General features: G+C 42.9%; 1 protein-coding gene across 1 annotated transcript in view; it reads right to left on the bottom strand.

Annotated features, from left to right (window-relative positions):
• Positions 1–12,283, bottom strand: part of SULF1 (sulfatase 1) — a 122,869-nt gene extending 110,586 nt beyond the window's left edge. The window contains exons 1-2 of the mRNA XM_058800904.1: positions 12,080–12,283; positions 10,481–10,573 (exon numbers count right to left, since the gene is read on the bottom strand). The gene's annotated coding sequence lies outside the window, so the exon portion shown is untranslated. The remainder of the gene's footprint in view (positions 1–10,480; positions 10,574–12,079) is intronic.
• Positions 12,284–14,536: the final 2,253 nt, after the last annotated feature.

Below are 14,536 nucleotides of genomic sequence, written 5' to 3'. Positions count from 1 at the left end.
AAATCAAAGCAAGCTTCTTCCCTGAAACAAAGCCAAATAGCAGAACAAGTTGCCCAAGACACTGTGCACTGTGCACTTAATATCTTCTGGGGATTTTCAAGTTGCAACTGGATAAAGTCCTGAGCCACAGGATCTGATCTCATAGCCTAGCTTTAGCACCACCTGAGACCTGCCAAGGTCCTTTCCAACCGGACTCTTCCAGTGTTCATTCTGCAAGTATATGAAATGTTTAATATATTTGTGAAGGGCTTGGTTGAGAGTGTCCTCACAGGAAAGGTTGAGTTTCCTTATTCTTGACAGAGGGATAAAGAATTGACTTGACCATCCCCGTTTGGAATATATATGGATGAATGCAGTGCTAATCATACCACTGTGCTTTGTGAGGGCAAAATGTACATTGAGAACTAAACCAAAATGAAATTTTAGTGTGGAGATTGGCTTGTTCTTTTCCTGCACTACACAGTAGCTATCACTATCACTGCACATTACTGTGTGTCTCATAACAAAGCTCCATGGAAGGCAGGCAATTCGATGTGTCATAACAGACGGAGACATCCCAAACTTCAAAATTCTACAATGGTTACTACTGAGACTGAGGGCAGGAGAGCTTCAGACCAAGCTCTTCTCCTCTCAAGAGTGTGGTACCTGAAGAACATGACTGCCTTTCCAGCAAAGCAGCAATGTCCTAAGGACAAAGTTTCTCTGAAACTTTTTCACAGGATGATTGAAAAAGTCTTTTGGAGTGAGCACACCAAGGACTGAGACCCCCTATCTAGCCAAAAGCATTCAGTCTCACTCTGTGTGTGTGGCAGTAGGCACAAAAGAGGCCCAGACAGAAATGGAAAACATAGCAATATTTCTAGATTTTTGCAGAAGCAATGCGCTCAATAAATTGCAAATGCAGCAACTCTGTTCATTTGTTCCTAATGACAACAAAGAAGATGCTTGGAAGGGAACCATTAACCAAACAGATTTTTTCCCAAGATTTGTTAATCTCTAGCAAGAGAACTGACAAAATCATCACTAGCAAAATAGAGCTGGAGACATGAAAGAAGAAGGCTTGACACTTCATCATCAATGCCACAAGCTATTAATTTCCCTCTGAAAATCCAGTGTAACAATTTTGATTCAGGAAAGATGAATGGCCATAGCAGGGAAAGTAAAGATGAACTGTGGAAAGTCTTTCTGGTTAAGCTGGAAAGGTTGCAGCCAAGATATTTTCTACTTAACATTCATCAAGGAAAAGGTCAAAAAAGGCCAATGTATTTAAGTAGGGCACAGGATGGAACAGTAAAAAACTTCCTATGAAAAAGATGAAGTGCACATTCTTTTGGTCTTCATTAAAACTATTCCACATCACTCCACACTTTCATTTAAAGCAGTTTCCTGACAGCATTGAAGACAAGATCTAAAAGCATCTTTTGTCAAAATATAAAAATGCAAATGGAAAACAATTTGTGTACTGTACACAAAATAGGGGAATGTATGAAGGATGCATAAGAAAGAGAAAGAGAAAAAATACCTTTACCTTAGGAAATTATAGAGGCAGAGGTATGCAAGGTAATCAACCACCCTGTGTACTTCCATGTACATGTACTCTAAGCTGAACAGTTACCAAGGCATATGTGGCTTTACCAAAGTGGAATTTTTATTTTTTTATATGAAGCTTCTAAGGAAAAAAGAATTTTCTTCAAGCACTAAAAAAGAGATGGAAATTAATGTCTACAGGTATGTAATTTCCAAACTGCTTAGAAAACAAAATAGCTCTGCTTTGAGTCTCCCTCCTCATGTCCATAACAGCAACTATGGTTACTGGGCAATAGAATATAATATATGGTAAATGCCACACTCAGGATTTTTCCTGGAAGAACAGATGAGAACACCTTTGAGCAAACTGATATGTGAATGGATCAACAGATATCTGGAACAAACACAAAGAAATGCTGCTGGGAGAGAAAAATAATATATTTTCTTTCCATTCTCCACTCACCAAATCTGCCTTCCTTTGGGATATCTATCAGTCTGGTCTGCCTTCCTTTGGGATATCTATCAGTCACGATTCAAACTCCTACTCCATCTATTTTAGAAGCTCCCTAGTGTCTCAGTCTAATATGTGATGTCTCTTGCCCTATAGTGTCAGCATGGCACTTTCTTGCCCACCTCAATTTTCATCCTTCATTGTTCACTACCACTGTTCCTATTAACTGTATATGTTGGCAATTCATGATGAAGTGGGCAAAAAGCTTCTTCAAACAATAAGAGTGGCCCACACAGAGCTTTGAAGGAGTGAGACATGGACTCTTCATTTCATACCAGATGTGACTCAGCAAGGTGTCTGGAAGAGATGGGTGAGGCATTCTAGGAAACCTGCTCTACCTCCCCCTGTGTTAGGCTCTCATCCAAAATAACTGCAATACTTTCTTTAGAGATGAGTTGTTTGACAGTTGGGTATGACTTCAAAAACCAGACTCATAAATACATGCATTACTGAAATCAATTCTGAACTGAAAAGCCCAGCATATTCTTCTACTGTAGGCAGGGAAACAGCAACTCTGGCAGTCACTGGTGGCTGGAGACTAAAACAAAGCAGTGAATAGTTCAAATAGCCGCCAGATTCAACACCCTGGTACTCCACATGTCTGTGTCCCTCTTCCACTGCCATGGTAGCACTGGTGTCACAGTTCAGGCTTCAGTACTGAGCTGTGATACTGCAGCAAATGCAGAGTGGTTGAATTACTGCTGTTATCTGAATGGTCTGTGACTGAAGGGCAAATATTCTTGTGGGAAATGAAAATTTGCTCTGCACTGTATGTTGCCCTGGGCCTCCCAAGGTGTGTGCATGAGTAATCTCCATTGGAGGAGTGGAGCAGACAGGTCACAGCAGCAGCATCACTCACCTGAACTCGAGCTCTGATGCCCATATTGATGACCTCATTAAACTGTATGTAGGAAACAGCTTTATTCAAAGCAGCCTTGAACCAGCACCCAAAAGCAAGGTGATAGGCATATGAATGTCATTGCAGAACTCCCTCAACACAGGTTCAAGATCCTCAGGAAGTGATTCTCTCCAATAACTCTCTGGATTTCTTAGCAACAACTAAGGATTTTACACGGTATTTAAAAGTAGGAATACACAAAGTACACATGATATTCTCTCACTGCAAATGCTCTGCAGCTACCAGAAAGTGCAGTAAATTCTCTATCCTTAGATACAAGGTACACAGGGTGCTCAAAACACACAATATCAAGGTACAGTTCCTCAATGTCACTTGTCCAAGACAGCACATACATCAGCTATACTTAGCCATGTCCTTGTTTTATCTGGCTTTTGCAGAGCACATTGCATGTTGGCAACTATTATCCTCTCTAAAGGTTTCACAGGATTTGATAGATGTCCTCTTTGTGCTATAGATATCCATGGTACCCAAGACCAAAATAAATAGCTGTAACACAGACCTATTTCTTGAGACATGGTTATATTGCATATCAAACCCTTCACAAATTGATGATGTGCAAAACTGTGCAAAATTTATGGAGAGGAGATGTTTGCAGAGCAATTTATTGAAAGACAAAATGGGATGTGAGCTGCAAAGGATGGGGAAAATCTGAAAAAATGGTGTACTTCTTTCAATACGTCTCTGTAGCTGCACATTTCCTATGTTGAACTGCTATTCTTTTGAGGACTCAGGTGATACCTGACTGTGCACACCTCAAAGTCTCTTCATTTTTCCCTTTCTCATTTCAGAGGATCTTTGCTTTAGAGGAATGCTCCATACCAAGCAGAAGGAAAACAAAACCCAAATTCAGTGGCCTTTTTCATTTAGGAGTTGAGTTGCAGAGCAGTAGAGCTCAGGAAGCCTGAATATTGGCAATGGATGGAAGTTTACAGTGGTATAAAAAATATCAACCTCCTACTGATACAGAGATAAAAGAAACTACTGGAATTCCTGACAGATACTTGTGTTCACTTCAGAACATTTTTATTGGTCTAACTGTGGTAGTTGTCTCCCTAAATCCTACCATCTCCTGGTGGCCAAGTAGACAGTGTTACAGTTTCAGTTCATAAATTGGCCCTAGATGTATAATAGATAACAACAAGGTAAGTTCACATGTGTTTTACTAAACACACATTCAAGATTTCAGATGTTATAGCTAAAATAAAATAGTGGGCAATGACATCAAAGGAACCCTTGCTCAATGTTTCTACAAAGGCTGGATTAATGCAGAATTATTTATTGTCACAAAGTTAGCAAAACTCAAGTATTATTCTAAAAGATATGATTCCTAGCATTTTTACAGTCCTTGGGGTGCAAAAAAAAGGTGACAGTTAAAAGGCATCCTGTGCTGTTTGTTTCAGGATGTTCAGTTTATTATTGCACCACTGTTCTCTAATTTGTGACTGGCATGCCCCTAGGCAGTCAAGTCACTGGGAAATAATCCTCAAAAGTTTTAGCATAGGTAGACCCAGAAACATGGGTCCTGAATCTCTTGCTTTTCTCTCTTTCTTCCATTCTTTGTCCATCATATTCCTCTAAGATCATCCATTATTCCTCATTGTGATTTTACTGCTTGTGGGCACCACCAGCACCATCACTGATTCCCCTAAGCTCTATCTACCCCACAGGCCTTTGAAACATTCTTTAAGTAACAACACTGAGTGATTTTTAAAACATTTGTGTGTAACCTATATAACTTACATTCACATTTTTTGTCAGTATAACCCAGCAGTAGAACAGGTAACACTTTGGAGGAGTACAGTGTTCCATTTCTACAGTCAGTACCAAAACTACATTTAATCTGAGTATCCTAATCCCTTCCAGTGCATCATATCTCCAGGGTTCAAATGAAAGACCTGCTTCATGCATTCTTCTGTGGAATGTATAGGAGACACCTTAAAGAGTTGTGTAGGAATTACACCACAGCTGTTCAAATACAGTGTTTATCCATGCCATCGCTCATCTATGGGCTGGAAAAGAAACTCAAGATGATATCAAGTTCTTCCAGGTTAAGCTCCTCAAAAATCTTTACAAAGCAAGCCAGCTTCAACCCTACATATGGAAAGAGGCAGGTGCCTTTGAAGATTTACAAAAGGAAATCCTGCTTTCCTAACTGCAGTCCCTGGAGGTTTTCAGGAGGACTCTCTTCATTGATCAGAGACAGAGCATGCCTTTAGGTAGCTGCTGTGTAAGTATTTAAGACCCAAGGGGCACCTTGGCTATGCAGGCTGAATCCCACCCTCAGAATCTTATTCACCTTTTTAAAGCAGCAGCAGAGCAAGCACTTCTGTTTCTTTCCTCTTTTCTCTCCACACCACTTACTAGCTTCTCTCCAAATCCTAGTTCTTGGGTTAGAGAGTCAGAAGTGGTAAGGGAGGATTTTCTGTATTCTGAGTGACACTGCAGCGATTCTCTAAATAAAAAGGGATAGGCCTTCATTACATGTGCACATTTAGCCTCATGCTCATGGTGACACTGGCACAGTCTGTGCCAGATAACATCTGTTATCACACTTCTCCTGTGGACACACACAGTGCCCCAGTGTGTGGGTCGAGAAGGTGTCACCAGGTAGTTGAATATCTTACAGCTCACAGCCCCCTGAAGGGTTGGCCATGTTTCCCCTCCTCACCCCAAGCTAGCAGCTCCAACCACTTTCATGGTTCCATGTGGACCCTCTGTCCACTTGCTGAGATGAACCAACTCAGCAGGCAGCCAGCCAACAGAGCTTCCCACTGCCCTGATGAGTTCATTCCGCACTCCAGGAGGTGAGCCAAGAGCCAAACCTGGCACAAGGAAGGAGATGGGAACACACTGCTGCAGGCAGAGGATGGGAAGATCAAGGATGGGTTTCTCCAGGGCAGCAAGCTATTCTGCTGTCTGAGAGGAGAAAAGAAACCTCACCCTCTGTTGCAATAAAACCTCTTTAACAAAATGGGAGTTATCAGACGACCGATCAGAAATTTCAGGAGGAGCTGATTACAGTAAACCTCAGGAAAAAAAGTTGGGTTGTTTTAATTGCCAGGCACAACATGCACAAACCCACCTTGTTCACACAGCCTGCATGCATTTACATAGGCAGATTTGGGATTTCTGTTAGTTTCCTTCATGTTTCTAGAGCTGCATGCAAACCAGCTGTCTCAGCAACCAGGAGGATTAGGCTTAAAAAACCAGAAACCAGAGATCTGAACTTCTCACATTATATCTTGACTCTTACACTTGAAGCTTTACAAAGAAGGCTAAATATCTTCAGACTACTGATAAAAGTCAGGAGAGTTGGCAGTTTTGCAGACATTTACAGGCTTGGCAACACATTTTTCTGTATTTAAGTGAAAACAGACAAAACAGTGCACATGGTAGAATAACGAACATCTTGGCACATTGCAATCACAATACTGGAACAGACCACTATTCGGTTTTAATAGATGCTTTTGAGAAAAACAATCCCCTGTGTTCAGCTCCCTGTTACATTTATTCTCCAGAACCCTAGTGCCAAAAGCTTCCCCATCTTCTCTGTGGGCTTTCCAAACAGAGTTCACCTCCTGTGAAGCACCATAAAAATACAGCTGCTGTCAAGCAGCTCCTCTCCTTGCTAAGATGGGTTAGATTCACATCACAGAGAAATGGCAGCTTGCAGTGCCACAATTACATTCAAACCAGGATAGGATTTTTTTCGGAATACAGCATCACTGACTTTCTAGTCTTTTGCTTCTATATAGAAACTCCATGAAGTATTCTACAGATAGTCTAGCACTGATCTGCAGCCTGGAATTCTGAAGCACAGTACCACTTCTAGAAATATTGCAGTATATATTCCAGCAATACTACGAAATATGCAGATTTAAATACTATAATGCAAGTTAATATTTAATTGTAAGTCAATTTTTGCTACAAAAGAAATAATTATAAAAAAAAAAGGGAAATCATGATAAAATTTTGAGTGTAAAGGTCAACTATTATCAAAAAATGTTTCACTGTAACCAAACCACCAGTGGTGGTTATGACTGGGAAGGTTCAGAGCTCCAGGATTAATAGAGCACACACAGTAACTAAGGTTTACCAACCATTCCAGCAGACTCTGAAAGTGAGAACTACAGTTCCAGGAAAATCACTGACACTAAATCTCCTGTGTGCCTAAACCATAAGATGAAACAAGCATTAGTTTCCTCAGAAAATAAAATTCTTAGGACACATGAAATTAAAATGGAATTACTCTCACCAGTTAACAACTTTTGAGTATGAATAAGCAATGCTAAACAAAGATCTTGCAGGGGCCCTCAAAAGCAGTCTACTGACATGACTGAAATGTGCTAAAATAATTCAGCTAAGGAGAGTCTTGTTTGGTTAATAATTTAATAATTACTGTGCTGCATTCTGAGGTGACACTGCTTAGAACCTTGAGCCTTTCCACTTTACAGCTTCCTCTCCAAGCACATGACAGCACTGAACTTGCCCCTCTTGGTAGGAATAGCAATGGAATTACTGCACTCTGATCACATGGAAGTGATGAATTAACGCTGGAGCAAGGAAAGTGAAAGAGAAAAAAATCCGAGGGGGGCAGGAGAGAATATTACACTGCTGATCCAGAGTGATGGCTGAAGGCTTGTTAAAGGAGAAGCAGGGTGACTTGCTGCTGCTGCTAGGGCACAGCACAGGGGACTGTACCCCCTCCCACTCCCCTCCTCTGCTGCTTTCTGCACGTGTGGCTGCTCAGGGACAAGGGCTGCAGGTAACTGCGGTGCAGGGACAGCCACACCTCAATGGATTATTCACTATGCACATTCAGCCCCCCCACTTCACCTGCAGCCCACTTAATGCAGCTCTACCTGTGATGGAGGCATTGGGACAGGGTAGTATGAGGAAAATGACTGTGTCTTATGGGTGTCACAAAGCTCTCTTGAGAGCTGTGTTATTCAGTGCCTTCTGATTTAATATCCTCGAAATCCCCAAAGATGGCAGTTAAAATTTAAACAGGCATTCTGAAAAGACACTCTTGATCCCATTATCAGTGTCGTGGATGGGATTACAATGGGGGTGGTAATGGTGGAAATGTTTTAGGAGAGATCCAGTATCAACAGCAGGAGTGGCCACTAATTGGATTCTTTCTCTGTCACCGCAGAGTTGTCACGGGACCCTCGTTCTCTGTTGAACACTGCAGCTCTCAAGGGGCTCAGAAAGGAGCTTTCTCAATTGTTATCACATCAGTCTGCCTTCCCACTCAAACACAAATCCCCCAAAGCTCTTTCTAAAGCTAAGGAAATCATGGAACCCATGACTCCCATGACATCTGCAACAAGTGTCCTGCCTCATCAGTGTGAGAATGGGCCCTGACATCATTACACAAGGCTCAAACTCCTGATCCTGCATGAGCATTTGGTCATATATATACATATATATATATATATATATATATATACAATCAAGTGTAGGGTATAAGTTAAACAAAGCTAGATAAAAAACCTGCAGACTGTCAAAATAGATAGTCTGCAATAAAGTGTTTCTAGCCAGAAAAGAATTTGCAAATGTTTTCTAATATTTTTTTTTCCTTAGCTGTCTAAATCTAATGTCCACTGAGTGTGATTTTTATAATGGCTTGCACACTTAGGAGCACTGTACCCAGCATCACAACATTTAAAATAAACTGGTTTTATCAGTTCCTGACTGAAATAAGAGAGGTTACAATAATTTTCACACTGTTACTTGCAATCTCTAGGATACTTTTGGATTTCTACATGCAATTTTTTTCCTAACATCTAATTTAGCCTACTTTTTGAAGGTGCATTCACATGCCATTTGGAAATTCACCAAGCGGTTTTTTTCAATGCAAATTACACCAATCATAATTATTTTTTTCCTCTGAAACAGAGACAAAAATCAATGAAAGGCCAAGGAGACATGCCAAGAAGCAGAAAATGAAGTTGCATATTGTGACATAATTAGCTCACCCACCTCAATTATAAAGTGCTAAGAAGAGGAAGCCCCTGACAAGCAATAAACTGACACATAATTAAGACAATTCAGGGCAGAACACATTCTGGCTGGAAAACATTTCCTTGTGCTCTACCTAACTGCTCAGAGCAGTGAGAAAAAAACCAAAACAGGGTGACACTTTGAAAACTCTGTGAAGACAATAAGTATCCCACCTAATTTTCACTAGCTGGGGGAAAAAGAAACACACCAGCTTTTGTGCAGAGCAGGTTGCCTCACATCACAAACAGAGTTGATAGTACAGACATGCCTGGTATGTTCAGCATTCCATATCAAGCGAAGATGAATTAGCCGCAACAAACATGTGTTACAGCTTTCATGCAGCAGTTTATGGATTTTTTTTTTTTTGTACCTCTGGAATTTTTTACCTTGAGCGTATCATGGAACTTGTACTGTCTCAGATCTTTTCCTAAGATTATTTTTATCTCACTGTGAAGAACATCTTTGTGAGCTCTGAACACTTTTACAGCTGCTGGGATGCTAATGGGAACTTCATGTGTGTACCCAGCACAAGTGCTCTCAGGGAAAAAAAAGCCAATGTCAAAGGAAGGTATGTAGAAGTCACCATAAATATGTCTTTGAATGTTTACCATCTGGAACAGTAGATTACGTTTTGACAAGAAGCTGGACTGCCCCGTGGGCATTGTCTTTTAAACAGCCCCATCATTATGAAGGAAGGAAAAACATGATTTGCTGTTCCTAGTTTCTCAGCAAGATTTTCTGGCAGTGCTAGAGAAACTAGTTTGCTTTTTTTCCCCCTAGTAAAACAATAACAAGCTGGGCATGTGTAATTAGCTATGCACTTTCTTTAAAAATATGGTTTCTTGTAGATCATCTGATCTGTGATACCCACAAAGAGGGATAGGCTTCAGCTAGGCAGTGACAGCACCAGGCTCTGCAGCTCACAGTGCTGCACCTCAGCTTTGCTGAAGTCTGAACCTCTGTGTGCTGAAGCTGGCATACTGAGCTTCTCACAGGACACACTGGGAGAAAGAGGAGAAATCCAATATACAAGACTTGTACGTGGAGCTATAATGAGGTTTTCCTTTGGTTTTGTTTTTCATTTGAAGCTTGTAAAAGTTTCCATCACTTTTTACAATGAGAAAGTGTAGACTGAGAGAAAAAACCAAAATGGTCAAATTTATTCACATAAATCTTGGTCTGGTTGCATGGTGATTTTTGGGATTTAGCTAATTCTCTGTTTCAAATTGCTGTGGATGACTTCTGAGGACACATTCGCACTAAAGAGTGTGTTTGAAAATACAAGCTGAGAACAACCTATAAAGAGGCCAAATAGTCTGTTCAAGGAAAAAAGTTAACAAAAAAAGTTGGTTTGAGGCAAAAATATAGGTGCAACATGAAACATGGGGTTATGGGCATCGTTACACTGTTGAATACCAAAATCACAAAGCACCAGCTATAAATCCCCTTGCTCAGCCTACTAAACAGATCTTATTTCAGAACACATTAGATACAGTATTATATATAGAATATCTCACCTGTAAGTGGTGAGGACAGTGTTAGATTTCTTTCACAAGTAGGAGGCCAATAATTCATAAGCACCAGAGGTATGTGACAGTTACTGTGAAGAACTGTTAAGGTGCAAAAGAAGCAAATAATATTGTTACTCTGCACAGGAAAACAGCATATATATACAGCAAATTTTAAAGCAAACAACTCCAAACCAAATAAAAGGAAAAATAATCCATCCTCTAATTTCTCCATCTAGATAATTTAGAATAAAACAATGAAAACGTCTTTTCTGATAAGCTAACATATTGTAATTAGTGATAACATTTCTGATTTAGTTAATTTGCTGGGCTTCCCACGCTCCAGACATCAATGAACTTAATAGCGGAATTAAATGAAAATGATAGCAGAGTACTTCCATAACTAATTTCTAATTATATTTCTGCCCCCCTTCCTTCCTAAACATAAATTTTTGCCTACGTCTAATTAACACTTCAGATTGCTAGTTTAGAATCTATAAATATAGCGAGTCTTTAATGATCCATTATAGTGATGCTACTTAGTTTTCAATGACTTGTAAAACTTTCACAAACAGATCTGCAAATGAATTACATCCATCTGCTCTGCTGCAGCTGCAAGAGCAGTGTTACATTGTACCCTGCCTTTCCCTACTTCCCTGATTTTCTCTTAACTTTACACCATGTGTTAGCCAAACCATCTCGATGCCGACTGTCAGGAGCCCAGGCAGGTCTCTATAAAGGAGCTTTCAAACTTTACAGACATCTCTAACGCACTTTCAAAATATTCTGGTTTGCCTCCCAGCTGAGCCCCAGACAGGCTGCAGCATCCTGCTCCAAACCTGGGGGATACTCTGCCGCGGTGCCTTCTCCCGCCCGAGCACGCAGTTCCACGGCTCTGCCGGAGCTCGGGAGATGCAGACACAGCACCCACGGTGGCACCGCGGACGCAGCACCCACGGTGGCACCGCGGACACAGCACCCACGGTGGCACCGCGGACACAGCACCCACGGTGGCACCCCCAGACACAGCACCCACGGTGGCACCCCCAGACCCCGGGCGGGCACCCACACACACACATACACACACGCACACACACACTCTCACACTCTCACACTCTCACACACACACACACACACACACATACACACACGCACACACACACTCTCACACTCTCACACTCTCACACACACACACACACACACACACACACACACACACACACACTCTCACACTCTCACACACACACACACACACACACACACACTCTCTCACACACGTGTGCGCCCAGCGGAGAGCGCTGCCTGCGGGGAGAGCAGAGCCGGCTCCCGCAGCGCCGGGACACACCGCTCCCGGGGAGATTTTCCAATCTACACCTCCGAAAGCGTGACCTTAGCGGCGCTAAGAGTGTTAGCTCTATGAAGACAGCCAAGCATCAGGCTGTGCTCGCTGTTATCTGTCAGCCGTACAATAGCAGCATTGATAAGGCAGCAGCAACTGGCTTTGACAAGTGTGCTGTGCTAGCATTCCTCTGAAAACCGTGAAGGAAAAAAAAAAAAAAAGAGAGAGAGAGAGAGAGCGAGAGAAGCATGAGGTACCTTTTACTTTACCTGAACAAAGTGTGCGGTTTTATTTTTCCCTCTGAGCTGCTGGAAACGATTCTTCCCGCTTCTCCCCCAGAGCTAGGTATTTCTTCTTTTGCTTGCAGCTCACACTTGGGGAAGACCACACAGCTCCAGCAAGGCTGCCTCTCTCCCCTAATCCCCACTCGAGTGTGATGACACACACTAACCCCAACCATCTGTTGAAACACGTCCTCAAGCACTCAGCACAGTGGTGTGTCAAGACGGGCTGCCCAATCCAATCGCTGGGGTTGGGTGGCTCTTAAGGAGCTGGAGGCAGAGACAAGGGCAGAAACTATGAGGCTTGAGAACTCTTTAGCAAAGTAACCTGAGATTTTGAGAAAGCGCTGCTATTGAAAAAAAGAGCAGAAGGGGGAGGTACTCGCGGGAAGGTAGAGGGAGTGGATTAGTCTGGTGGCCAGTTGTGTAACTTCTCACAACTCCCTGTATTCCCAGGGGACCACTGGGACCCCTTCGCAGTGCGATGCACAGAAGCACAAGAGCAACACTAAAATGTTTTTGTGGCAGGTCTATTGAGGGCAATCTCCACCGAGAGACGCTTTTCTAAAAGAGATAAATGATGCAGTTTGAAATCCTGATAAAGTGCTACTGCGGGAGTCGTTTGCAGGGTGATGTGACATCTGCATCCCGAAATCCCATATTCTTACCGTGCCGCGGTTACCCCGTGGCCGCTTCCAGCCTTCCTGGGAGAACGGCGGAGAGAGGCTGGAGGAAAACTGGGATGGGGGGCGAGGCGGGGAGAAGAGGGGATATCCGAAGAGCAAGTATTTCTGCTTCTGCACTCAGACATGTGCGAGTCCTTGCCCCGAGCCCGCGCTTCCCGGGAGGCGGGCTGGCCGCCCCCGCTCCCCGGTGCGGGCTCCCCGGTGCGGGCTCCCCGGAGCGGCTCGGTGCCCGCTCGCCCTCGGCGGCTGCAGCGCCCGCTCCGCGCTGCTGGGACAGCTCCGGCCCCGCTCCCCGCTGCCTTCCCCCGGCCCCGGCTGCCACCAGCCTGTTGCTTCCCCGCCGCTTCCGCCGCCGCCCCGCAGCGTCCCGCGGGACGCGGCCGCGTTTGGGGAGCGCTGCGCTGCCCCTGGGGAGCCGTGACCGCCCCGGCCGGGGCTGGGGGCTCCGGGCAGTGCCGCGGCGAGCACGGACTGTGGCTGGTCTGCACCTGAGTTTCCCTCTGCCGCAAAGCAAACATTATCACACCTTCCTCCCTCTCAGGATCACTGCCAGGAAAAATGTACTAATTTACAGAAGATGTCCGGGAAGGATAGATAAGGGACACAGAAAAGCTGCTAAGTGCCAAAGAAACAGTTCTTTCCTTTCCCCTCCCTGTAATAGGATAGCGTGGAAGAGAGACTTAGAATCTCAAGGGTTTTTACCTCATTACCAAGTGCCTGACTTGACACTTGCATTAAATCTACATTTCACATTATGACAGATGTTGTGTTTTCTTTGAACTGAAAGGGAAGGACGTTGTTTTGGCATTAAAAGTTACTCTGAAAGTGTTAACATCCGACTTGAAGAAAGGTTTGCAATTGTGAAAAGACACACTCTGCCCAGCTATATGAAAGCCATATGAGGGTCTTGAAATGCTCATTTGGCTTACTCGTTCTTTAATACCTTACACAAGGCTGTTTCTGAATGACTAGTGGCAAAGTGAGTACTTAATAAAATGTGAGATTCAAGAGCTGGGGTCTGAGCCCAGATAGCTGTTAGCAAAGCTGACCTGGAAAAGAAAGGAAAAAGAAGAAACTGTATTTGCCTACATTCTTCCCCAAAGTGATGATACAGTGCCTGTTTCAGTCTATTACTCTGAAACTGCTATCACAGATGTTTGGTATCCACTAAAACACTACTCCCTAATCTGCTAATTCTAGATAAATAAACAGCTGAATAATATTTTCAACAATAATATGTGGTGAAGTAGAGATGCAACTACTGTCCCTGGGGTATTGTAAGATTCTTAATGTTGCCAATTATATCTTCAGGGCAAGGGTTTGGTTTGATTTTGTTTCATTCTAGCAGACTGTGATCTGTAAACAGACTGGATAACCTTACATACCCAAAAAGCCCGGGAGTCTTTATTGAGCTCATTTGCATTTTCCTTAGCTGTACTTCTTACCAGTATTTTACAGTAACTGCCTTAAAAATCTATAGTGATCAAAGATGTGGAATATCAAAAAGCCCCTCAAATTGAGCTGCATCATGCTGTGTCCTGACTCACTTTCTAAAATGCAGCTCACCTCACAGATGCTCTATGTTTATATTGGTCAGATGAGAGGCAAATTCAGCAGGGTTCAACCTCTAACCAACATGAATGACAGTTATGTGCATACAATTATTTTATGCTGTGATGTGGTGAATGCTTATCCAATGTTGTTTATTATATCTGAGTATAAATACACATAAGCAAGTTACTGAGCATTTGTGTGATGC

The sequence above is a fragment of the Ammospiza caudacuta genome, chromosome 1, assembly GCF_027887145.1.
Source record: "Ammospiza caudacuta isolate bAmmCau1 chromosome 1, bAmmCau1.pri, whole genome shotgun sequence".
Taxonomy (NCBI): domain Eukaryota; kingdom Metazoa; phylum Chordata; class Aves; order Passeriformes; family Passerellidae; genus Ammospiza; species Ammospiza caudacuta.
This window is presented reverse-complemented; position numbering and strand designations above follow the sequence as displayed.